This window comes from Geotrypetes seraphini, chromosome 12, assembly GCF_902459505.1.
Source record: "Geotrypetes seraphini chromosome 12, aGeoSer1.1, whole genome shotgun sequence".
Lineage (NCBI taxonomy): Eukaryota > Metazoa > Chordata > Amphibia > Gymnophiona > Dermophiidae > Geotrypetes > Geotrypetes seraphini.
The window spans coordinates 12,546,767-12,558,773 of NC_047095.1; positions in this window are offsets into that span (position 1 = coordinate 12,546,767).

Consider the following 12,007-nt stretch of genomic DNA (forward strand, 5'->3'; position numbering starts at 1 on the left):
AACCATCACTGATAAGAAGGAGTTAATATATGCAGCTGATTATAGTCTTTTGAACTCAGGTGTAAAAGTGATAATCTGATTTCACAAGTTGCTGTGGGGGAGAGGACAAAGTTGAAGCCGAGTTGCTTAGAGAACGGGCCTAAGTTGACCTAAGAGAATGGGCACCACGCTGCTCCGGCACGTCCCAACCAGGGCGGCAGTGTCCTCGCTGTGGCCTGCCTCCATCGTTTGGAGAGTGTATGCTGGTGGGATTGACCGATGCCGCCACTGCCTGAGTCGCCGACTATGGGTGATCACAGCCTCCTGCGCTACTTGTTGAATGCAGGAGCTACAAAAGCCTCCACCGCCTCCTGCAAGTGCCAGAACCCGCTCAACTTGCAGAGCCTGGTGGCCCACCCTGTGTCTGCATCCACATGGGGGCACTCTCTCTTCCCCAATACTAGCGCCGCTGGATCCCTTTGATTGCTGACGCAGCTTCACTAAGTCTGAATCCCTCTGCCCTGCACAGGCTACCTCCCGCTCCACTGGCGCCTTTATGACACAGCAGCCTCGTTCCCTGCGGCGCATCCTGACCCTGTACAGGCCGGGTGGTGTTATTCTGTGTCTCTCCCAGGGCCCTGCATGAGCCTAAATACCCTCTGACTGCGCTATGCAGATGCCCCATCGGGGAGGGGGGGTGTCACATTGCAGCACCCAACACGACCGAAGCAGCCTGCCTCCACCGGCCGCTGGACAACAACTTCCCCGCTGCACCCCGGACTGCCCCGTGTTCCATCTGGGCTGCAGAGGCTCGCTGCCAACCCCCACGCCCAATGCTCCCCCGCACAGCAGGTGAGCATGCATGCAGGCCATGCCAACCAGGAAATAGGAGAGGCAGCTCTCCAAGAACGATGGGCCCCACCTGGCACTGCCTCGTGCTCTCCCTCGAGTGGCTGTAGCAGCTCTTAACTATTGCAGGACACTTTTCACAGGGAACCCCATGAAGGAGCTGTGCCACACGTGCCCAACGCTGAAGCCAGCATGCAGAACTGGTGAGCACAAGCAGGTCAGATTACCTAGGCAGTGGTATGTCCTCTTCCATGCTGCGATGTTCCTAAGTCGCGACCGCTTCCTCTGAGTGCCGGATTCAAAAGAGCAATTTTCCCTTCCACTCTCCGCTATCCTTTTTCCCTTTCCTGACCTGCTCTTCCTTGATTGGCCCTCCTCCTTGCTCCTCCCTTCCCCTATCCTTGTCTGCCCTTCTCTGCTGCTCCCCCAACCCTTCTTCTTACCCCCCCTTGCAAAGGCTTAGGCCGATTTGGCCACGCTCCACCTTAGACAGGGTGGGAGCTTGTTTTGATTTCCAGTTCAGCTTTGTTATTCTTATTTCTATTTCTAATTTGTGTTCCATTGTTCTATATTTGGTGAAGGTCTGTCTGTCTGTTTTGTGTGTGAAGAAGTCATTTAAAGATAGGTGGGGAAATTGGGAGACAGGCAGTTAGAAGTGGAGCCCCCTCCTTAATTTCTGTCCTGGGCCCCAGGATGTCCAAAACCAGCCCTGCCCCTATGTAATTAAAAGTATGCATTGTCAAGGGTATGTCAACTAGGTTACTGACACTTTCACTGTCTCCAATACAAATTCATAAAAGGGTTTACTTATCAATAGGCAACACAAAATTTATTGTAATCTCAAAGCAGAACACAAACTAGTCAAGGACAGTTAGGTTAACCCTGCAATATCTGAGTCCAGGGTTCCATCCCTTCACCTGTGTTGTCTTCTCTCCCAGCTTTTCTTCTGGTCATTCAATCTTAAAGAGAGAATTCCATTTCACTTGAGCTTTGAGCATCTGGGCTTGAGTGGTTGTGACTGTTGGCAATTAAACATTTACCCAAAACTCAGTCTTTACTTCTGGATCCAGAATCTCTCAGCAGTGTTCTAGACTCCCTGAACTTCTCATGTGTTCCATGCTTTCTTTTCCACAGGTTCCCTCTTCCTAGAGTCCCTCAGGGCCTTGGGGCACTTTACTCCAATGAGATATGGAGCCTCCCTCTTCTTGTGTTTACCAGTTCCTCAGTAACTTAAAGTTCAAAAAAAGTTTCACCATGCTTTCCAATCAAAAAAGGAATCCCCAAGATGATAACCTTAAGCTCTGGGATTTCCCTGCATCCAAGGCTGAAGCAGCTACCTCCTTTGCCATGTTGAGTGTACACTGGCCCACCCAAAGCTGCCACTGGAAAAAATAACATGTATAGGCCCAAGCTTTGCAATGAAAATATAATCAAACCACATTCATGGACTTTTCTTTTTTTCCTTTTTATAATTTTCAATGCAATTCAACAAAGAACAGGAAAGAAAGGAAAATTTTTACAATACAATTTAGAGAGGTTATTTCTTTCAATATCTTCCGTCTAGCCCACATTATGAGAGGACAATACTTCATGGACTTATCTTACCTTGTTTATCTTCTTCTTCTTTTTTTTTTTTTTTTATGGTTCTATCAGATCCCTGGCTCAGCCTTTATTTTGGGATCCTCTTTTTCCCCAGGTTGGGTAGCCTGTGTATTCCTGATGGCTGTTTTTGTTCTGTGTGAGGGCTTCTTATCTCTGAGATAGAGAATGACATGGGGAAAAAATCTGTCCCCGTCACCACCCCAGCCCCGGCCCACCGTCCCCTTCACTGCCCCGTCACCGCCATTCGCTTCACCGTCCCGTCACCATCACCGCCATTCCCTTCACCGCTCCGTCACCGTCACTGCCATCCCATTCACTGCCCCGTCACCGCCCCCGCAGCATCCATATAAGCCTTAGTAGTGCAATATTTAGCTTATTCCTTTCTTATAAATCAAAGTTCTGGCTGCTGAACTAAAGAAAGAGATGTTCAGCTGGCAGGGCTTCGTTTATAAATTTTTATCAACACAACTAATATACTACTTTATCCTAAAGCAAAAAATAAATAAATAAATAGAATTTTTTTTTTCTACTTTTGTTGTCTGGTTTCTGCTTTCCACATCTCATTCAATTCCTTCCATCCACTGTGTGTCTTCTCTCTGCGTCTTCCATTTGCTGTTACTGTGCCTCTCCCTTCACCCCCGCTCCCCAATTGGTCTAGCACCGATCTTCTTCCCTCCGCTCCCCCATAGTCTGGCATTGTCTTCTTCCCTTCCAGCGTCTTCTACATTTTTCTTCAGGGTCTGTTCCTCTCTACCCTCTTTCAATGTCTGTTCTATTCCTTTCTACCACCACTCTTCCCTCCCTCTTTCACCATCTGTTCCTTTCTACCACCCTTCAGCTCCTCTCGCGTGGCTTATCTATCTACCTCCCTACTTAGTCCACTTATGATAGCTGATCTTGGATTCCCTTGCGATTAAGTTTCAAGTTTATTATAAAATTTGATTAATCGCTTATTCAAAATTCTAAGCGATGAACAAATCAATAAAATTACAAAATAGGGAGAACAAACAAAAGTAACAAAAAAAAAAAAACCCTGAACCTTACAAAACATATTGAAGACTAACTTAACAAACATAACACGTGAGGAAAGGATGGGGACAGAAATACAATTTGGTTGATAGAAGAAAAGACACTTATGGTACGTAGTGTGGGATATAATTTAAAAAACATGTTTGCATTACATACTGAAAATCTACTTTAGCATCTCAACCTCTATTTTTTCCACTTTCAACAAAAAACCATTTATCTTTGGGGTATCTGGAAGATTCTTTAATGTTTTTTTCAAGACAGTCATATTTGTAACTAGAAAAGGTTGAAAGTAAGCTTTTATTACTTGCCTTCCTCTAACAATATTTTCTTGAAGAAGCTCATGGATAATATTTCCTATGTTGGAAACGTTGACCTTGTTGATGAGACCATTCAGTGACTTTTTTAACGCTTCCCAACTCATCCTCTGATATGCCAAACTGCTTTTATCCATGATTTGTTGTTGCATCATCCTGAGCTTTGCAGGAGGAATGTAAGCTCCTCCAGTACGGGTGAGGATTGGGTCCAAATCATCTTTTTTCTTCTCTGAATGGGGCTCACTCAAATCACCTGAGCTAGGAGGTGCCACTCTTTCCTCATTTCTCTTTGGAGAAGGAGATGATCTTGTGGACTTCCTTCCATCAGAATATCTCTCTCGTTCTCTCTCCCTATCCTCAGGAGAGCAACTTCTGTGCTGAGTGCTAAGACCATCTCTTTTTTCCATAACTGTAAGTCCGGATATGGACATCACTGCTCTTCATCCCTTCTGCTTTGCTTTCTTCACTGGAGCAAAGAAAGAACCCCCCTCCTCCTCCCCCCCTCCCCCCCCCCGGGAACCCTGGGCAGGCAAGCAAGCAGAAAGTGTGGGGATGCAGTTCACCTTACCCGAGTTTCCAGAGAGCAGGGAAGGATGCAACAATTCCTCCCATAACACAATTCTGAGGAGGTTTTGATTTTTCCGTGAGGCAGGGCTGATCCCACCACTGAGCACATGGCCTCACATTTTGGCCCCATTGCTTAAAATAATGTCCCTGCAAAGAAGAATTTTAGGGCTCAAATTAATCCTAAACATAGCACCTGCTGCAAACTATGCAATAAGCTGTATCTTACAGGCTTATAAAAGCCCTATATCTAATTCCTCTTCTCCCATTTACCCACAATAAAATTAACTGCACATCTTTCCCCATAAAATGAGTTTTCATTTCTCTTTGTATAGGTTGTAAACAAATGTATTTGACTGGTTTTACTATGAATGCAAATGGGTAGACAATATTTTCTCCCACTCTGTGCCTGTGTGGTGCAGTTGTGGGTTCAAACCACCATTGTGCGCTTTGTAACCCTGGGCACATCACTTAATCCTCCACTGCCCCAGGTACATTAGATGGTTTGTAAGCCCACCGGAACAGATAGGAAAAATGTTTACCTATATGTAAACCGCTTTGAATGTAGTTGTGTAATTACAAAAAAGGTGGTATACAAGTCCCTATCCCTTATTCAGCAGAAAGGACAAGAGAAATTATTTAAGTATTTGGATTTCCTCATAATTGCTGGGTTGGATATCTATATGTGAAAAGTGCTCTCTCTCTCATGGGCATACGCCACTTTACAAGGATTCAGTCAGACTATAAGCATTCAACAGTAACGACGAACCAATCAGATCTTTTTATCACATGCCAGGTAACAGAGAGCAGAAGTCGCGTCGGGTTGCCTGCTAGAAAAGTCTCCTCCGATGCAACTGGAAACAGGAAGTTGCGTCGGAGGAGACTTTCCCAGCAGGCAACGCGATGCAATTTCAAGGCTCCGGCTGTAATACAGCACATAGCCTTATAGAAATCGCCAGCAAGAAAAGGTAAGGGAAAAGGAGGGAGGGAGATGCATGGCCGGCCGGCCGGCCGGCAGGAGAGAGGGGGCTGCCGGATCAAATGCTTTTCATCGCGCGTTCATGCTCGTTCACCACCCCGTGCTAACCATTCACTGCTCCACGGGGCGGTGAATGGCCTTGATCTCGCGGTGACCTTTTTTTTTGCTCACCATTTTGGCGGATTACCCGCGGCTAGCAGTGGTTAGCCACGGATAACAGCCACCGTGTCATTCTCTACTCTGTCCCTGGATTGGGGCTCTTTCCTTGTTCCTGGTTCTCCCTACCCTTTCTCTTCCTTCTCCCTGGAGCTGGAGTTCTCCAATCCCTCCCCTCAGGCTGTACAATCCTTACATACATCTGTAATCTAAGGCAAATCCCTCCCAATACAGGTTATTCTACATTGGGTTGTCTACCCCACCCAGCGCTCTAAACCCTCCTTGAAGTTCCTTATTTTCACCCAGCAGGACAAAGGTAACTGGGATATGATGACAGTCTCTTAATCACCACAGCTAGAGAATGACAAAGGGACAAATTTGTCCCCATCCCTGCAGAAACCAATTTTCCTGTCCCGTTCTCATGAGTTTTGGTACTGTTCCTGTCTCTACCCCATTCCTGTAACCTCTGCCTAACTGCACAAGCCTCAAACACTTATGATTTTAAACTGTTTGAGGCATGTGCAGATGAGGACGGAGCTTGCAGAAATGGGGCAGGGACAGGAAAATAACTCACGGGGATGGGACGGGAAAATCTGGCCCCGTGTTATTCTGTAACCACAGCATCCAAAACATGGAGGTACGAGCTGAAAAACATATTTCAAAACTTCATATTTGCAGTTTGACTGTTTAGAAAACACATTTGTATGATAAAGTCCTAAACACATCCAATGGAAAAGTATAGTTGAGTTTCAGTAGCTGTTCTTTTTTTAGGTGATGAAATGTATAATAAATCATTGCTCTGTGTTCAGGGATGCATGCAACCAGTTTCCAGTTTTATGAGTTGGAGGTTCCTTTGAAGACTGATGACTAATGCATTCTCCATAAGTGTACTAGTGATCTATATGAGTTTAAAGTAAACACCAAATTATTTTTCTCTGTCAGTGTGTCCAATTTACATAATTAAAAATTTCACTGAATTTGTTTTAATCTATCATTTTTCATACATGGTCAAAATCAGGTAATTGAAAGCTATAATTTTCTAATTGGTTAATGTTAATCAGTGTAGCAAAGAAGCAGGGGGGAGAGTGTAACAGATTTACTCTTTGTTCTGCATTATAGTCTCAAAAATGTAAATAATACATTTTAGGCTTCTGAAGTAGCTTGTCATGGTTATTATTAGTGGTGAGAAGAGAACAGACTTCTACTCGATGCAATTGCTAATGCTTTTATGTGGAAGGTATATATTCACCAGTAAAGGACTGAGGCCCTGCTGCTAAAAAAGCTTTCTGCAGCAGTAAGACTTGTTAAAGCAGATGTTCAAAAGGGTTCTCCGTGGCTGCTCACAATCCTTGTAACAGCTACTGAAAACCCAATTCAAATGCATCACAAGGAGCTCATTAGTATTTAAATGAGCTATCCTTGCGCTACACAAAAGGGAATGCACCCCTTTTATGGAACATTTCCAGCAGATAGCTGTAGTGTGTGTGCTGTGTGAGGCAAGAGAAGCCACGAATCAGTTGAGCTCGCAGTCACCGCTTTCCTGACTCACTGATTGCTGGGCAGAGGGAAGGAGAATGGCGGTTGCAGGCAGGATTCCTCCCCCATTTCATAACATGGAGTCGGAGCGCTGAGCATCTGGACCTGAGTGGTTGTGACTGTTGGCAATTAAGCAGAAGCACAACTGAAAATAATTTCAGGAAAGTTATTGTCTATCATTGATAACAGAGCTCGGATTCTAAGCATTAAAAATGAAGCAAACAATTCAAAGCATTTCTATTACTGTATTTAATCAGTTTTGTTGCTGCCAAAAATCATTTTCACAAGTTAAATAAAATAATCCTCTGTTATATTGATATGTTTGTGCATCTTGGGCCCAGCATTCAGACAGTATCAATGTATGATTAATTTTTTGCTGGATTTAGCAATTACAAAATATTGCCTGAACTAAAGTGTGTCTCTGAGAAACCCAAGGCCATTTACCTTCAGCTTGAAACCAAAAGATGTTAAGTACCCCTTTCAGTGAATACAAAAGGCAGCTAGGTTTGGTATCACTGTTAAATATAACTTTTATCTGCAAGATATGCACCAGAATAGAAGGTATATCAGTGACAAACAGAGGCTAGCGTAGAACATAGGATTCAGAGCCTAAACCATTCAAAACTGAGATAAAACAAAAGACCTGAAAACCAATGTCCATGGCTCTCTTTAAACCTTAACTATCAGGGACAAAACAAAGCCACTGGACATTTCCAAAGACCCTATTTAAATTCAATCAAGGCACTGCCCTGATAGTAATCAAATGACTAACCAAACCAGATAACCTCATCCAGCCAGAACAGAAAACAAGTTTGAATTGAACTCCTACATTATAATTGGCTATTACACCTGAATTGTGATTGGCCAATACTCCTGAGCTCCAGCCTTGGTGATTGGACCGGACTTCAAGCCCCTATAGTTCATAAAAAGGGGGTTCAACTAAGCTTTTTTTTTTCCCTCTCTTTGGAACATCGCTCCCAGTTAACCTGCAATTGAAGAACTTTTCTTTCACCAAGGCCCCGAATCATAGTGAGTTACTTTTTTTTTATCATTGTTTAAATTAATCATTCTGTTTCTATAACAATAATTTATCTTATGACACATTTCCCTTGTTTAAAGATCCCTAAATTGTAACTGAATTTACTGCATTATGTGCAAAATCTTGTAATTAAACTCTGCTCTGTGACCCGGGAAACTACAGACCGGTGTGTCTGACCTCGGTTCCGGGGAAAATGGTGGAAGCACTGATAAAAGACAACATCGATGAACATTTTGAAAGAAACAAACTTCTGACAACCAGCCAACATGTTTTCAGCAAGGGGAGATCGTGCCTAACTAAATTATTGAACTTCTTCAAAGGAATTAACAAATGGATGGACAGAAGTGACCTCATAGACATCATATATCTAGACTTCCAAAAAGCCTTTGACAAAGTACCCCACGAACGCCTACTTCGGAAACTGAAGAACCATGGTGTGGAAGGAGACGTACATAGATGGATCAGAAACTGGTTGGCGGGTAGGAAACAGAGGGTGGGAGTGAAGGGCCACTACTCGGACTGGAGGAGGGTCACGATTGTGTCCCACAGGGCTCGGTGCTCGGGCCGTTGCTATTTAATATATTCATAAATGATCTAGAAACAGAGATGAAGTGTGAGATAATAAAATTTGCGGACGACACCAAACTATTTAGTGGAGCTTGGACTAAAGAGAACTGCGAAGAATTGCAAAGAGACTTGAACAAACTAGGTGAATGGGCGACGAGATGGCAGATGAAGTTCAACGTTGAGAAATGTAAAGTATTACATGTGGGAAGCAGAAACCCGAAGTGCAGCTATATGATGGGAGGGATATTATTGAAGGAGAGTACCCAAGAAAGGGACTTGGGGGTAATGGTGGACATGACAATGAAGCCGACAGCACAGTGCGCAGCGGCCGCTAAAAAGGCAAATAGAATGCTAGGCATAATCAAGAAGGGTATTACAACCAGAACCAAAGAAGTTATCCTGCCATTGTTTCGGGCGATGGTGTGTCCGCATCTGGAGTATTGCATCTAATATTGGTCACTGTACCTTAAGAAAAATATGACGTTACTCAAGAGGGTTCAGAGGAGAGCGACACGTCTGATAAAAGGGATGGAAAACCTTTCATACGCTGAGAGATTGGAAAAACTGGGACTCTTTTCCCTGGAGAAGAGGAGACTTAGAGGGGATATGATAGAGACTTACAAGATCATGAAAGGCATAGAGAGAGTGGAGAGGGACAGATTCTTCAAACTTTCGAAAAATAAAAGAACAAGAGGGCATTCAGAAAAGTTGAAAGGGGACAGATTCAAAACCAATGCTAGGAAGTTCTTCACCCAACATGTGGTGGACACCTGGAATGCACTTCCAGAGGACGTAATAGGGCAGCATACGGTACTGGGGTTCAAGAAAAGATTGGACAATTTCCTGCTGGAAAAGGGGATAGAGGGATATAGATAGAGGATTACAGTTCAGGTCCTGGACTTGTTGGGCCACCGTGTGTGCGGACTGCTGGGCACGATGGACCTCTTGTCTGACCCAATGGAGGCACTGCTTATGTTCTTAGTTCCTCTCAATTGCTCTAAGTTTCTGTTCTTAAATATCACACAAAGCTAAGTTTTAAACAGGTAGTGCATTCCCCAAATTAACATATATTTATATTATATATATTCCTTCCCTTCAACTTTTGTAATATGGTGGGAGGCAGCCTGCTTAAGTCCCGCATATGGCATTGATTATGGATATTCAATGTAGGGCTGTTTCTGATAGACACTATTAGCTGCGATTCTTTAAATGGTGCCTAAGCATAAATGACATGTGGTTTTATAGCTGACTGCTGATTTAAGCATCATTTACAGAATCTGGCCCTAAGTGCTCACATAGTAATTTAAAAAAAAAAATGGCTGTATGTTAATGACAACATTAGTGTATGGCCATTAATACAAAAAAAAATAGAATATTGGCCCTTTTGCAGCTGCAGTAAAAATGGCTTCAGTGTACAGGAAAGACTCATATAATGGTGCACTAAGGTCATCTTTTGCCTTAGCTCAGTAAAAGGACCACTAGGGGGTCCTTTTACTAAGGCACACTAGTGCGTCTTAGCGCACGCTAAAAATTAGCGCACGCTAAATGCTAACACGTGCAAACACGTCCATAGGATATAATGGACGCGTTAGCATTTAGCGCGCGCTAAAATGCACTAGCGTGCCTTAGTAAAAAGACCCCTATGTGCTCTGCAATATGGGTATATGGAAGACCTTAGTGAAATATTAGTGAAGAATTCTGTCATAGGAAACCAAGGATGTAGATTTCAATTAACCAGTCCATTTAAAGTGGACTTACAAGAATCTATATTGTGATATTTTCTTCTTTTTTTTTCTTCATGATATTGGTCAGCTTTCTTCAATCAACTAGAACAGGCATTCGGAACAGTATATTGTTTAGTGCAAGGGTGTCCAACCTTTTGGCTTCCCTGGGCCGCATTGGCCGAAAAAAATGTTTCTGGGGCCGCGCAAACATGCAAATGCTGCAGCAAGACAGAAGAGGGAGCCAGCAAGACGGTAAACACCCAGGGGCAGCAGAGGAAAACACTGCATCGTCCTCAACTGGGGCCGCACAAAATACTTCACGGGGCCTTCTGCGGCCCTCGGGCTGCAGGTTGGACACCCCTGGTTTAGTGCTTTAAAACATTTGATCTACAGAAAGTGTATCACATATTAAATAAAGACCTCATCATTACATGAATATGAATGTTTTTTTTAATAACTAATTTATTGCAATACAGTGCGGTTTTTTCAGGAAATTTCAGGATATGTGGGAGCCATTTACAAAGTATTGTACCGATTAGATGACATTTTATTTTATTTTTTACCCTTAAATTTACAAGTTTGATTGTGAGGGGGGAGGGTAGGGTAAATTTATTGTTACATATTGTATAAGGTATTGATTATATGATAAGAAAGGGTGGGAAGGGTGGGAGATAAGAGCATATTATTTGTACCATTGATGATTATTAAGTGTTATATTTATTGTTAATTTTTTTGGATATATTGTTACACTTATTGTAAATTTGAAAATGAATAAAGAATTAAAAAAAAAAAAGTAAAAGATAAAAAAAAAAAAACTAATTTGCATAAAAATTATATTTAAGGGCAAAAGCTATTCTAAGCAGCAAATGCAATTCATAGCAGGCTTGTTTTACATTGAAAATTACCCTAGTAGGTTCATAAAGGAATAAATTAACTACTCAGAATGCTTCTCATGAAGGTCTTAAAATGTGTTTGAAATATATTTCTCTAAAATGTCTTGCATCAGAGTATAAATTAGTATTCACTGATGCACTTGGCCTCTGATTTCTGATGTGCTTTTGATCTTTTTCAATTTTATGTTGCAAAATTTAGCAGCACTTTCTCAAGATTTAGTATGCTACCATTTGCTGTTGATGGCATTTAGCAGGACTCCTCATTAGCTCTTTAATACGTTTATAACTTGCTCCATATCTTAGATTCTAAAATATTTTGTTGTCAAATAATGTGCCATGATTTCTCTCCCTGTGCAGTTTATATATATATATATACATATATATATATATATATATATATGTATATATATATATATATAATAGTAGGTAAGATTTGTCACTGATATCTATTTATCAACTGGTATATCTAATCTAATCTGGGATTAATGAGTTGCACTGTGCCTAAGTAGTTTCAAGGTGATTTACAGTACAATTTAAGGAAAGGGAATGCCTTTTTGTTGCTCTGGCATTTCAAAGCTGACATTAAAAGCAGTGGGCACTGGAGAATTAAGTGACTTGCCCAGGGTCACAAGGAGCAGCATTGGTATTTGATCTTGTGACCTCTAGGTGCAGAGGCAGCGGCTCAACCCATGAGCCACAGCCCTTCCTTAAGGAGGTACAATTTAGTACAGTATAAGGATGCTACAGAAGATACTTTACAATACAGATTAAGAGAT